This window comes from Rhinopithecus roxellana, chromosome 13 (assembly GCF_007565055.1).
Source record: "Rhinopithecus roxellana isolate Shanxi Qingling chromosome 13, ASM756505v1, whole genome shotgun sequence".
Lineage (NCBI taxonomy): Eukaryota > Metazoa > Chordata > Mammalia > Primates > Cercopithecidae > Rhinopithecus > Rhinopithecus roxellana.
In genome coordinates, this window is record NC_044561.1 from 51,259,537 (window position 1) to 51,274,378 (window position 14,842).

The window sequence follows — 14,842 nt, forward strand, 5'->3', positions numbered from 1 at the left end:
AATGCTTCCCTTTAGTCCTCATTTCGGCAGCAGCCTTTCCCATCCTGCCTGGCATCTTCATACTGTACTAATATTTGTACAGGGGTAAGACCTTCCGTGTTTATTTCTTCCTTTTGTCCCGAAGGAAGCCATGGTAGTTTGCAATCTTAAACACAGGAAACACAGAACTCAGAATCCAAGAAAGCATACTTTGCCTCTCTCTCTTAAGGAGAAGTCTTAGCAACTATTGAACAAGCTGTGCCCATCCAACATCATATACTTGTTTGAGGCAGAATGAGATAGAATGAAGACAATGAATGAATGAATGAATGACTCCTGTAAGATTGCAGACTGTTGATAACCATCTAGAAATCATCCCTTTAGGAATGTTCTAGCGTGTGCATGGGTGTAGATGTGAGAAGAATCACAGTCTCCTCATGTTTAGGGAAACAAGGGCTGGCCAGGGGTCTTTGTTAGAGAGATTCCTCAGGGCTGGAGTTAGGACAAGTATTTCCAGCTCAATGCACCATGGGACATTGAAGCTAAAGGAAGAGACAGAGCAAATAAGGTCTTTAATGCCAAGGACACCTAGCATGTGACTGTGAGGACAGTCACCCTCCAAGGCAGGTCACATGAACTTAGACCCCACCTTTTTTGCTGTTGTTGTTGAGACGGAGTCTCGCTCTGTTGCCCAGGCTGGAGTGCAGTGGCCGGATCTCAGCTCACTGCAAGCTCCACCTCCTGGGTTTACGCCATTCTCCTGCCTCAGTCTCCCGAGTAGCTGGGACTACAGGCGCCCGCCACCTCGCCCGGCTAGTTTTTTGTATTTTTAGTAGAGACGGGGTTTCACCGTGTTAGCCAGGATGGTCTCGATCTCCTGACCTTGTGATCCGCCCGTCTCGGCCTCCCAAAGTGTTGGGATTACAGGCTTGAGCCACCGCGCCCGGCCGACCCCACCTTTTTAAGGGCAAGACTGTTTGGCTTCTTGCTCTGCTGGAGGAATGAAGCCAAATCCTTAATTTGCATTTCCCAGTTGAGCGGAATCAATCTCTTTTGGATCCTGACATACTGTGGTTGCCTTGACTGGGTAGTATCTTTACATGCTGAATTCCACACTGCCAGCTACAAACACACTTTCTTTATTTGCACCTTGTCTTTATATAGCCTGGGACACACTCAGAGGAGGGTGAGCCACATTCCCAAAGGGGTACACAGCTTACTTGGTTATGCCCACATTAGTGAAGCAAATGGGTCTACCCAGTTGGGTCCACCCAGTCCAAGTCTCAATGTCGAGCCTTGACCAGAGGTTAAATACAGGATGTGGTGAAAACAGCTAAACCATTAAACCCCGTAGGAACTGAAAACTACTCTATATATAGTGTATTTGTTCTCCTAGGAGCTGACGTGGGCATCCAAATCTAAGAAGTATGTTTAGCAAGATACTGATATCAACAAGGGGATGAGGCCCAGGGCATTATTGGGGTGACAAAAAGCTCCCCTTCCTTCTTTCTAGAAAAGAGGAAAGGAGTCAGGCTGGGTTCAGGGTTCTGGGAAGGAAAGGAGGGAGGCAGGTAGGGATTTGTTCTTGGAACAGAAAAGCACAAGCAAGCTGAGTGGGCATCCACTTCAACACACAGCACTGACCATCCTGCAGACACAAGTGCTGAAGGAGCCTCAGAACACAGCTGGCCTCATAGGCGGCACTCACGGGCCCACACAGCCTCCCCAAGCCTGCTGCCCCATGTCCCTTCATGCCCTGCCCACTTTCCTAACCTTCTCCCCCAGGAGTTTCCACCAAGAGGAGGAGCAGCTGAGCTCACAGTACCTGGAGTTCTGTTGCACACACAGCTGTGCAGGTTCTGCATCGCCCTCAGGCCAGGACAACACTGGGGCTACATTCACCCAGCTCCGCCACCTCCAGTTGCCCCATCCTGAGAAATGGTTTCAAGGAGCAGCCCCGTCCTTTGGCCTGGATTTCTCTATGTGGGCTCAACTCACCCTGTTCCGTGTGTCCTGCTCTTGTTTCTGCAGAGGCTATGCTGAGATGTCACTTTCTATTTTTCGGGGAACTTAGTCTTGGCCTCTCCTTTTGAACTGCTCAAGGTCCCCTGATATGTGTTCTTCGAGGTTTTTTTTTTTTTTTTTTTTTTGCAGAGGTTTGCTTCCCTGGAGATTAATAAATGCCCACAGCACACTTTGCTGAGGAAGCTGGGTGACACTCAGAGAGCTCTCTGTGTCTCTCTACCCTCCATGCTCTCTAGCAACCACATTCTCCACCGCAGTCTGTGCTCTGAAAGTTACAGGAGAGGACTTGCTGGGGAAAATCATTTCTCCAACTGAACTCCACGTTGGAAACTGTCAAGCGGAAACATAAATACAATGAAAGGCTTAGGAAGAAAACGCAACAATAAATCTCAAGAAGCAGAGAATAGAATGTTGGGTGTCAGGGGCTGTGGAGGGGGAAAAGGGGGAGCTTTTCAGTGGGTATAAAGTTTCAGTTATGCAAGATGATATGGTTTGGCTGTGTCCCCATCCAAATCTCATTTTGAATTGTACTCCCATAATTCCCACGTGTTGTGGGAGGGACCTGGTCGAGATAACTGAATCACGGAGGCAGTTTCTCCCATACTGTTCTCATGGTAGTGAATAAGTCTCACAAGATCTGATAGTTTGATAAGGGGAAACTCCTTTCGCTTGGCTCTCATTCTCTCTCTTGCCGCCACCACGTAAGAAGTGCCTTTCGCCTTCCACCATGATCTTGAGGCCTCCCTAGCCATCAGGAACTGTGAGTTCATTAAACCTCTTTCTTTTGTAAATTACCCAGTCTCAGGAATGTCTCTTTCAGTAACGTGAAAATGAACCAATATACAAGATGAATGAGTTCTAGAGATCTGCTGCACAACATCATGCCTATCGTTCACACAGTATAGTACGCTTAAAAATGTGTTAAGAGGGCAGACCTCATGTTAAACATTTTTACCACAACAAATAAACATATGATAAAATTAAGAACACAAGGAAATCTTTGGAGAGCGATGTTCATTACCTTGATTGTTGGGATAGTATCATGGGTATATGCCTATGTCCAAATTCACCAAATCGTATACATCAAACGTGCAGTTTTGGTTTTGATTTTGTTTTGACACAGGGTCTTGTTCTGTTGCCCAGGCTGGATGGAGTACAGTAGTACAATCATAGCTCACTGCAGCTTCAAACTCCTGAGCTCAAGCAATCCTCCTCCCTCAGCCTCCAAAGTGCTGGGATTACAGGTGTGAGCAACTGGGGCCTACCTAGTTTTTCAAATATATCAATTATACTGCAATAAAGCTGTTTTCCAAAAACAAAAGGAAACTCAACCATAGCTGGTGATGGGCCGTGAAGTGGGAGGAAGGATTCCTCCATGGCTCCCTAACTTTGAACTTGGATGCCCAGGTAAACGGCAAACCAGGGAAGACACAACAGACGCAGGTATTGGTGGATTTCCACCCACAACTGCCCCACACAGGCAACCACTATATGAAATGCTATCACCTCTTTGTTCGTGATATATATATGCAGTGATGTGATGGTAAATATTTAGCAACCACATCTCCAAGAAATTGAATGTATGCATGTGGGTATGTGTGCCTATTCCTTTATAAGTTTACTACAAATTTTTAAATTTTTTTCCAGCTTAATTAAGGTATACTTGACAAATCAAAAGTATACATATTTATAATGTATAATGTGATGTTTTGATCTACGTACACATTGTAAAAGATTAAATCAAGCTAACATATCCATCACCTCACCTCACATACTTAGCTTCTGTTTGTGGTAAGAACACTTAAGACCTACTCTCTTAAGCAATTTTCAAGTATACAATATTATTATGATCTGAATGTGTGTATCCCTCCAAAATGAACATGTTGAAGCCTAATCCCCAACGCAATAGTCTTAAGGAAACTTTAAGAGGTGAGGAGGCCATTGGGGTTGAGCCCTCGCAGATGGGATGAGTGCCCTTATAAAGGAGGACTGAGGAAACTTGTTCTTCCCTTCCGCCATGTGAGGACCCAGCTAGAAGGCACCATCTATAAAGCAGAGAGCAAGCCCTTGTCAGACACTGAATCTTCCAGCACCTTGATCTTGGACTTCCTCAGCCTCCAGAACTGTGAGCAATAAATTTCTGTTGTTTATAAGCCACTCAGTTTATGATATTTTGTTATAGCAACTCGAACAGACTAAGGCAAATACATTAACTATAGTCATCATGCTGTGTCTTATAAATGTTTTGACATAAAGGATGTATAGCACCCAATTTACAAATAAGAAGATTGACTTTTATGTAAATCGGTAAAGTCAATTGATTCTTACAGAATGGTTTTGTTGATATTTGCCAAACCATTGTAATTGCAGCCAACATATGGTTGCAACTGATGAACAAGTGTAGTTCCAATATGAATGCTGGTTAATATTTTTGTTTACATTAACAAGTAAGAAGAAAGCAAAATAAATGACAAAGACATATGGTGGAAAGCCTTTTCATCATTCATAAGGGCAACTCTTTGTTGAATCAGGTTGTAGTTGTCAAATACTAGAAGACTGTTTCCTCAATTTTTGTGCCATTTACAATGCGGCAGCATTGTAATGGCAACATGGCAAACTTTTAAGTCAAATCTGCATGACTAACATTCCCGCCTACCCTGCCACTTCCTTGTGTCTAGATAATCAACAAAACAAGCAAGCTCTGACTGGCAGCATTTGTCAATTTTTTGGTGTAAATACTCCCATTGTGGCCTATTCCAGGCTACCAAGGTGATATTACTGAACACAGAGCTGCAGAGAGATGTACAGTAGCAAACCAGAGTAGCGTATTTTCACCACGCAGATGCAATAGCTGCCAGGCGCGGTGGCTCAGGCCTGGAATCCCAGCACTTTGGGAGGCTGAGGCAGGCAGGTCACTTGAGGTCAGGAGTTCAAGACCAGTCTGGCCCACAGGGTGAAACCATATCTCTACTAAAAATACAAAAATTAGCTAGGCTTAGTGTCACATGCCTGTAATCCCAGCTACTTGAGAGTGTGAGGCAAGAGAATAGCTTGAACCTGGGAGGTAGAAGTTGCAGTGAGCCAATGATGCCATTGCACTCCAGCCTGGGCAACAAGAGTGAAACTCCATCTCAAAAAAATAAAAAATAAACAGATGCAATAGCTATAAATAACCTCAAAAGCACAGCTAATAGTAAAAGGCAGTAAAATGATTAAGAAATGATGAGTTTAGAATATTATTAAATTCAATATAATTTATTTAACTATAAGTGTAATTAATTTTTAATAATGGCTGTGTTTAACAACTGGCTTGCAAAATTCCTGAAAAGTTAACTGTTGGCTCTTGCATGCCGGTTCAACCCAGCCCCAACACACCATGACAAAAATGCCAACAAAAAAATGTTATTTTGTTTTTGTACTTTAAGAAATGGTAATATGCTGCAGGCACTGGGAGTTGCTTTTTTATACTACATTATGTCACCTTGTCTTTTTTTTTTTTTTTTTTTTTTTTGAGACGGAGTCTGGCTCTGTCTCCCAGGCTGGAGTGCAGTGGCCGGATCTCAGCTCACTGCAAGCTCCGCCTCCCGGGTTTACGCCATTCTCCTGCCTCAGCCTCCGGAGTAGCTGGGACTACAGGCGCCCGCCACCTCGCCCGGCTAGTTTTTTGTATCTTTTAGTAGAGACGGGGTTTCACCGTGTTAGCCAGGATGGTCTCGATCTCCTGACCTTGTGATCCGCCCGTCTCGGCCTCCCAAAGTGCTGGGATTACAGGCTTGAGCCACCGCGCCCGGCCGTCACCTTGTCTTTTGACCCTCAGCATGATCCTTGCCCCTTCTTTGCTCTCAGCTGATGAATCACAGGATGGGGCAGCCTGGGAACAGCACTTACGGTCTCTGTTCTGAGATTACCAGCGAGAAGTGCATGGTGGGGCAAACATGGATTTCACTCTTCCTGGAGCAGTGACAGCAGCAGATAACCGGGCTTCCGCAGTCGCAGCGGAGGCTTCCTGATACCTTCTGATTTCTGAGGAGCACCACCTCCCTAGGATTTTGCTCCCTGACCATCCCTTGCAACCATTTTTTTTCTTTTTTCTTTCTTCTTTTTTTTTTTTTTTTGAGATGGAATCTCACTCTGTCGCCCAGGCTGGAGTGCAGTGGCGTGATCTCTGCTCACGGCAATCTTCGCCTCCCAGGTTCAAACAATTCTCCTGCCTCAGGCACCCGCCACCACGCTCGGCTAATTTTTGTATTTTTAGTACAGACGGGGTTTCACCACATTGACCAGGATGGCCTTGCAACCATTTTCCAGGCACCTGATTTCCTGAATTAAACCTTTCCTGCTCGAAATAAATAAAATGGTTTCTGGTTCTCAGATTAAAAGGCTAGAATGTATTCATGCTAATGCCTGTTACCTACTCTCATCATTTTCACTGTGGTATAATGTCCCATTTTGTGACCATATCCCACAGGATTCTCCCTAACTTGGCTCCATTTTACAACCTGCCTGCCCAGCCTCTGATGCTTTTCATAGCCAGTGTTCTCAGATTAGACTAACAGAGACCGTGCAGTGGCGTTTACCCAAATGGTTCTCATGCTTACCCATTAGCGTCCTCAATCCTTGATCTCATTCCCCCTCCTTTCCCCATAGATGTCCCAGTGGATCCTGCTTTGCAGTCTGTCACCCTTGGTGTATAGGCTACCATAAGTTGAAGGAGGGTCTATTGCTGGAGAAGACTGGTTCATAGGCGTCAGTTCAGGCTCGCAGCTGCCAACATGAAAAAAATCATCTCAGAAAAATGTAGCTCAGCTGCTTACAGTAAGTCCTTGTTATACCTGCGTTTATCTTGGTGGGACACAGATGCAACCGTTTCTCTGTGCTAACAAGCTGACTAAGCTCAGCCAGGACTCTTCCGGAGGGTCCTCCCTCTCCCCACATAATCTACGTTGAGATGCTCAGCACAGAAGGCAAGGCATTATGGGACAAAAAAGAAGTCTCTCTTTAGAGGGTTCCCGGCATCACCAGAACTCCCAATTCTCCTCCACCTCTTTGTATCCCTTTATATCATTCATTCCTCATTCCATGTTTGGTGTCACTGAGCCTTTCAAAGAGGGCAGATAAAGCTCTCTGTATTTCACAGAGAGATCCAGAATTGCAATTACATCCATGACACAGATTTTCATGCCCCTCAATTCTAGGGCACTCATAGACCACAGTAAGAGATGCTCCTGCTCCTTCTGAGGAACCCCAACAGGCGAGATGCACCCCCTGACTGTCCCACCAAGCGTAGACCATCCGCCCTCTCTGACTGCATGCTTTCCTCTGTCAACATGAAATGGCATGTTGTTCCTGAACATCCCATGATCGTCTGTGCTTCTATGCCTTTTGCCTATCCTATTTCTGCTTCTGGGCACACCTTTTCTCTCCTTGCCTTTGGGTTGAAGCCCTACTCACCCTTTTAACACCCAGTTCATTCTGAGTTGGACTTTTGGAAGGATCAGAAAGTATCCTCTGTGTAGACACTACACATCACTTCACCCTCTTTTTCCCCAAGGCAAACAACACTAACCTAGTCCAGGTCATGTTCCTGTTAGGCCCAGATATGCCTCAAAAATTCTGGCAGAACAGCGCTCCAGGCAGCCCTTCCCAGTCAATCACATGAGCAAGCAAGATACATGCCTCTCCGTGTCCCTGTCTAGGTTTATTCCTTTTCTGGAGACAGGCTGGGGGCTGGCAGCTGAGGCTGTGTATTGCTAAGTGCAATTCCAGGAGTCTGCAGAATGGAAGCCACATCCTTCTTTTTTTTTTTTTTTTTTTTTTTAATACAGAGTTTTGCTCCATCACCCATGCTGCAATGCAGTGGTGTGATCTCAGCTCACTGCAACCTTGGCCTTCCAGGTTCAAGCAATTATTGTGCCTCAGCCTCCCGAGTAGCTGAGATTACAGGCATGCACCACCACACCCAGCTAATTTTTGTATTTTAGTAGAGACGGAGTTTCACCATGTTGGCCCAGGCTGGTCTCAAACTCCTGACCTCAAGTGATCCTCCCACCTCAGCCTCCCAAAGTGCCGGGATTACGGGTGTGAGCCACTGTGACCGGCCAGGAGCCAAATCTTTGATGCCTCCAGGACCAGAGGCCAAGCGGGCCTCTCTTTACCTGTGCTTTCTGATCTGTGCTAAAATCAGGTGCTCCGTCTGTTCCCCAGTCCTAAGCCACTTGGATGCACATGTGGTTTTGGTACAGTTTCCTTTAATTTCATGTTAATGATTTTTCTTACTACAACTCTTTTTGTCAGAGCTGTATTTCTATGCTTTTTACCTTCATTGGCAAAGCTTCTAGAAACAGAGTGTTATTGAAATTTTAAAAATAAAAAAAATTACATAAAACCAAGTTCAGGTATCTCCACTTCCAAGAAGCCTTCTCAAATACCACCAACCTAAAATACCCTATTCTATGTCCTCTGCACCTTGTATAGGATTCTTTATGCCCTTGAGGGACGAGGTAAAGTCTTCCCCCTTAATTTCTGTCGCTTTAGGAGCAAACGTAGTAACAGACAAGGAGTAGACTTACTGTTTAAGAGCTGTAAATTTCCCAAGTTCAGAGTTCATCAGCTAAAATGTAAACTCACTACATGCTTAGCATTCACCTTGGCACATCCAGGTTACCCCTGTGGGACTTGAGGGGCAAGGGGAACAAATGCCAACGTGACGATCATTCAGCTTGCTGTGCCATGAATAATAAAGTCCTTTGTCTCTGACACAGGGATCTTGTGTCTTCTGCCAGCTTCCACAAAACAGTAACAAGCTAAGTTATTAACTTGTAAGTAGAGTAAAATCTGAGACCCTTTGCAGGTCCTGGTCTGAGTTCATGTCTTTCTTCTTTGGGACTGGCCCCAGAGTCAAGCATAGGTCCTGATTAGTATAAATGTAGAAAGAATGAAGTTCAATGGACTAGACTGAAGACAGGCAACTTTCCTTCTACTGAATACCACTTAGCCCAGTGTTTCTTTTTTTTTTTTTTTTTTTTTTTTTTCCTGCCCAGTATTTCTTAACCTCGGCACTATTGACATTTGGAACCAGGTAATTCTCTGTTGTATGGGGGTTGTTCTGTGCATGATAGGATATGTAGCAGCATCCCTGGCCTCTACACAGTAGATGTCAGTAACACCCATCCCCAATCAAAAATGTCTCCAGACATTGCCAAATGTTCCCTGGGAGAGCAGTATCATCTCCTACCCTCACCACTGAAAACCACTTATTTTACCTATCCAGAAGTGGGGGTGGGGTGGGGAGGAGGAAGCAAGGGGTTATAACTAAATTATCATTTAGTGGAGTTTGAGATGCTAATGTACCGGAGAAGTATAAAAATATTGCACTCACCTGCCTCTCCACTCAAGGTTCACACATGATAAGTCATGACATATTGCAGCCAACAGTAAACACAATCTTCATGAGCACCCATGGGTGCCGGGCAGGAGCATCCACTGCATCGTCTCATCCACACCTTCAGCCATTCTGCGAAGTGGGCATTTCCACTCTGCAAGAACCTGAGGCACAGGGAGGTCACGTACCTTGCCAAGGGGAAGAGTCTGGACTTGAACACAGAGCTGTTGATCTCTGTCGCACGTGTTCTTAATCATTAACCTATTGTTAATGATCCCACAAAGAAAGTGGGGGATGACATGGAAGAGAGGGGATTGGAAGTTATGAAATGGGAAACCAAAGTTTACTTTGAGGGGGAAAAAAATCAAACTTACATGTCAATAGCATCCTCTTAAAGGTTGAAAATATGTAACCCTTTAGATATTTTAAGAGCACATAGAGTACCAGAATCTGTAACAACATGTACTTTAATTCCTATGTAAAATGTTAAAATACAGGCCCAAGTAAATGGCTCTCTTTCCTGCACCCAGAAAAATGCGAACCATCCAGTCTAGGAAGCGGCAAAGTGACAAAACCTGTTTGAACAAACCCAATGCTACACTCCACTTCAATGGAGTACTTTTCCCATCTGGTGGTGGATTAAAGAATTGTCCCTAAAACACTTTTTTTTTTTTTTGAGGCGGAGTCTCGCTCTGTCGCCCGGACTGGAGTGCAGTGGCCGGATCTCAGCTCACTGCAAGCTCCGCCTCCCGAGTTTACGCCATTCTCCTGCCTCAGCCTCCCGAGTAGCTGGGACTACAGGCGCCCGCCACCTCGCCCGGCTAGTTTTTTTTGTATTTTTAGTAGAGACGGGGTTTCACCGTGTTAGCCAGGATGGTCTCGATCTCCTGACCTCGTGATCCGCCCGTCTCGGCCTCCCAAAGTGCTGGGATTACAGGCTTGAGCCACCGCGCCCGGCCCCTAAAACACTTTTAAATCCAGTCGTGACTTTGCAAAGTAGCATCAGTGCCGGCCTGAGTCCCAGCAGTTAGACACGTATTGATCCCCCAGATTGATTACTAATTGACACCAGATTCTGGTAATTGCAAGGGCAGGTCAATTACTGACTGCCTACAGAATTATTAGTACAAAGATGAGTAACCCCTAAGGAAAAACACTATTTCGACTTTATTTAAACTTTTCCCTGAGAAGCTAACATTCCCCTACATCATTAATTCTCAGAAATATTTTTAATGCACTATAATATTTTATCCTGGAGGCAGAGCAAAATAGCAAGAAATAAGAAAGGGGAAGAGAGGGAATGGAAGAGAGGGGCAGTCGCAGTCATTGCCATAATGGGTGGAGAGCCAAAAATAAGAATACATAATTAGACTGAAAATATATGAGGCCAGGGACAATGGCTCATGCCTGTAATCCCAGCACGTTAGGAGGCCGAGATGGATCGATCACTTGAGGTCAGGAGTTTGAGACCAGCCTGACCAACATGGTGAAATCCCATCTCCACTAAAAACACAAAATTAGCCGAGTGTGGTGGCAGGCACCTGAAATTCCAGCTACTCAGGAGGCTGAGACAGGAGAAATGCATGAACCCGGGAGCCAGAGGTTGCAGTGAGCTGAGATCACGCCACTGCACTCCAGCCTGGGCAAGAGTGAAACTCTGTCTCCAAAAAAAATATATATATATATACACACACACACGTGTATACATATATACACGGTATATATATATACACATAGTATATATATACACACAGTACTTGTAATGATACGTATTGATACACATATAGATATATATGTATATCAGTTAAAGATTTTAAAAGGGGTAAGTCAATTTCTCTTGGGAATCTCAAAAAACATCATCCAGAAAAATGAATGACTCCATAACTAAAAGATTAACTATACTTAAAAGTAGAATTGATGACCAATACTGATATATCCAGATAACTCATACTGACGCAAATATCTCTCTCCAATAATTTTATTTTTTTCCAATATAATTCTCATGTCTTCAGTCTCCCAATCTTTATGCTGTTCTCTTTCTTTTTACAGTAATATCATAGAAAAATCGGTAATACATTTTTATTCATTAAATTGACAAATAGTTATTGAGCACCTGCTCTGTGCCAGGTATTACAATACAGCAGTGAATAAGACAAATCCTTGTCCACATGGGGCTTACACTCTAATTGGGGACACGGGCAATCTACAATAAGCGTATCTCAGGTTCCACAGAAAGCACTAAATATCATCTCATCTAATTTTTCCAACTCTATGTGGTGGGTCCTATTATTTTTCATTTTACATGTGAAAAAAAGAAAAGGCTCAGAGAGGTTAACTGGTTTGCCCAAGGACTCAGATGAGCGAGTGGCAGAACCAGGATTCAAAATCAGATATGCCTTCTCCAAAGTCCACCATCATCCAGCTGCAAGTTTTCAACAGCAAATGCAGCCAGCGTCCACTGATGACAGCTGTGTGCCAGGCCCTGGGGAATACAGAGGTGACTGGGGCCTGCCTCCAAGAGTTAGTGCAACATCTGGCTGCCTAGGGGACACCAGGCTTCCAGTGTCTAAGAGCACACCCACCTGCTCACCAGCATTCATTAAAAATAATAAAGACTCCCAATCTCAGCTCCAACATTCTGAAAAAAATACCAAATATTATTATTTACAAATTATAGCAAAAGTTGGCCAGGTACGGTGGCTCATGCCTGGAATCCCAGCACTTTGGGAGGCTCAGGCGGGTAGATCACCTGAGGTCAGGAGTTCGAGACCAGCCTGGTCAACATGGTAAAACCCTGTCTCTACTAAAAACACAAAAATTAGCTGGGTGTGCTGACGCATGCCTGTAATTCCAGCTATTCGGGAGGCTAAGGCAGGACAATCACCTGAGCCTAGGAGGCAGAGGTTGCAATGAGCCGAGATCAAGCCACTGAACTCCAGCCTGGGTGACAGAGCAAGACTCTGTCTCATAAAAAGAAAATTACTGTAAAAGTGAAATTCAACAAAAGGATTAACATCAAGAGATTAACATCAGTGATCTCCCTACAAGGGGAGGAAAAGCTAGGTCTGAGACTCTTTGGATTTTTGTGGGCTTTCCTTCCCCATTTTATTTAGAATAAGGCAATGGAAGCAGAGCTCTTGCTTCTATACTAAATGCATTTTGAAGGGCTCAGTGACACCAAACATCAAAGAGGAATGAAACATTACAAAGATGTTCCCCTTTAAATAAATGTGAGGTCAGCGCTTTTAAATATTATGTGCTTCTTGGACACCTATCCTAATTCAAGACAGCATCTCACACAAACTGGAGCTGGCAAGCAGTCAAATAACCTGGCTGGGCACATCACTGATAAGGCCAATGACTCCCAGCACCTTCTGACAAACCTTTGTTTCCTGCTTCTTGTCTGAAGTACACTGTTTGTTTGGCAAAAGCCAGGAGACGTGAGAACCTCCCACAGCAAATGTTGATATAAAGAAAATGTCCTAAGTGACCAGTGATATTTATCCAGGTATTATTTCCACCACCTGTGCAGAGTTTACCAAGTAGGTGGGTAGGGTCGCTATCTTGGGTGCGTTCAGCTTGAGTTGCCCGGATACCACATCTTGAGTTCAACAGGGAACATAAATCTAATTGTTCCTCTCTTCACTTAAACCCTAAGGATTCCAAATTAGATCACATTGCTGAACCACATGAGTGAACCTTGTGCATCTGAACTCTCAGTGTGGTCTGCAAAGCTACACTCTGGAACTAAAGGCAGGAAGCTTTGCTATCGACAAGATGTTAGCGTCTCATCAAACACAGCCAACGTTCAAGAATCTTGCCCCTTGGCAGGAGCGTGTTTTAATTGCTGGCGATATTGCAGAACAGATTTCTGAAGTCTAATTTTCTTTCTGCAGCCAAATTTTTGACGTGTATTAATAACATCCTCGTAAACTTCCATCTGTGGGCACAGTCATCGCTGCCATTAATTCAAAAATATAGCTGGCTTCCACAGATCTAAAAAAGAAAAAGAAGAAAATTTGGAAAAATTATTCCCAAAAAGGACACGATTATAAAGTTTATAGTAGGAGCAAACTTCAAAGCGACAAATCCTATAGAATGTTTAGAAAATTTTAATATGGCCGGACGTGGTGGCTCACGTCTGTGATCCCAGCACTGTGGGAGGCCGAGGCGGGTGGATCACGAGGTCAGGAGATAGAGAGACCATCCTGGCTAACACGATGAAATCCCACCTCTACGAAACAGACAAAAAATTAGCCAGGCGTGGCAGCAGGCGCCTGTGGTCCCAGCTGCTCGGGAGGCTGAGGCAGAAGAATGGTGTGAACCCAGGAGGCGGAGCTTGCAGCGAGCCAAGATCGTGCCACTGTACCCCAGCCTGGGTGACAGAGTGAGACTCCACCTCAAAAAAAAAAAAAAAAAGAAAAGAAAATTTTACTATAATTAAACTTCATGGAAATGTTTAAGGTCTCTTTTCATAAAAGCATTTTTTTTCTTTTGACTATATTTCCATTTTATAGCACTTATCACAACAGTAATTAATGAATTAGCTGCATAATGATCTATTTAATGTCAGTCTCCCTGCTCGTTCCTCCCCAAAGGGAGGAACCGGGACTGATCTGTTTACCTTCCCAATGCTCGGTATATTGACAAATAGCAGGGGCTCAAAAAAATTTTTTTGTTGCTGCTATCTCCGCAATAGGATTATGATTGCATTGTCAGAAGTGTCAATTAGCTATCTCAAAAGCACTCGGCTTCATTTAATGACTTCCTCTATACTACAGTTAGGCAAGATGTGACGGAAGTAAAGGAAACATGGAATCTCCTTGTATATTTTTTTGCAACAACCTGTGAATCTACAATTATTTCAAAACAAAGAGCTTTTCTTCAAAAAAAAAAAAAAAAAAAAAGATTTTGCTCCCTGCCACCAGCTTCTTGGATTTCACCCAGATCTTAGGAACTTCCATCTCAATCGTCTCATAATCACAATATACTTGGCTTCCTGATTTCAACAATGTTTTCCAGGAGGTTGACTTTCAACAACCCAATATGAGCTGGAAGCTCAGCGTTCCTTCCCACCCACCCTTGACAGAGCAGATTACTTTATACAACAACAGCCACTTTGCTGAGACAGCCAGCCAAAATGCCAAGTGTGGTGCCAATTTTTTACAATTGATTCCTTTCTGTCTCCTCCACACAGAGACCACCAAAAAGCTGTCACATGGTAGTAATTTTCAAGAATTCGCTGGCACATCAAGGGTCAGGAAGAAATGTTATGTTGACGAGCTGGTCATTTGCTCAAGATTTCTGCAAGAAAATACAGAGCATGTGCACCCAGGTTCCCAGGTGACAAACCACACACCCAAGTATTATTGAGCCTTATCCGTGGCAGTCTCATGTTACACAAAGAAATCAGGCCACCACCGAGCTGCCAAGAGCCTTGGAAAACTATGCAAAGTG

At 44.1% G+C, this 14,842-nt stretch overlaps 1 long non-coding RNA gene across 1 annotated transcript in view; it reads right to left on the bottom strand.

Moving 5' to 3' along the window:
• The window catches only part of LOC104680122, a 30,837-nt gene extending 21,272 nt beyond the window's left edge, over positions 1-9,565 (bottom strand). Inside the window, exons 1-2 of the long non-coding RNA XR_750411.2 lie at positions 9,383-9,565; positions 6,603-6,768 (exon numbers count right to left, since the gene is read on the bottom strand). This is a non-coding gene — a long non-coding RNA (uncharacterized LOC104680122). The remainder of the gene's footprint in view (positions 1-6,602; positions 6,769-9,382) is intronic.
• Between the last annotated feature and the right edge of the window lie 5,277 nt (positions 9,566-14,842).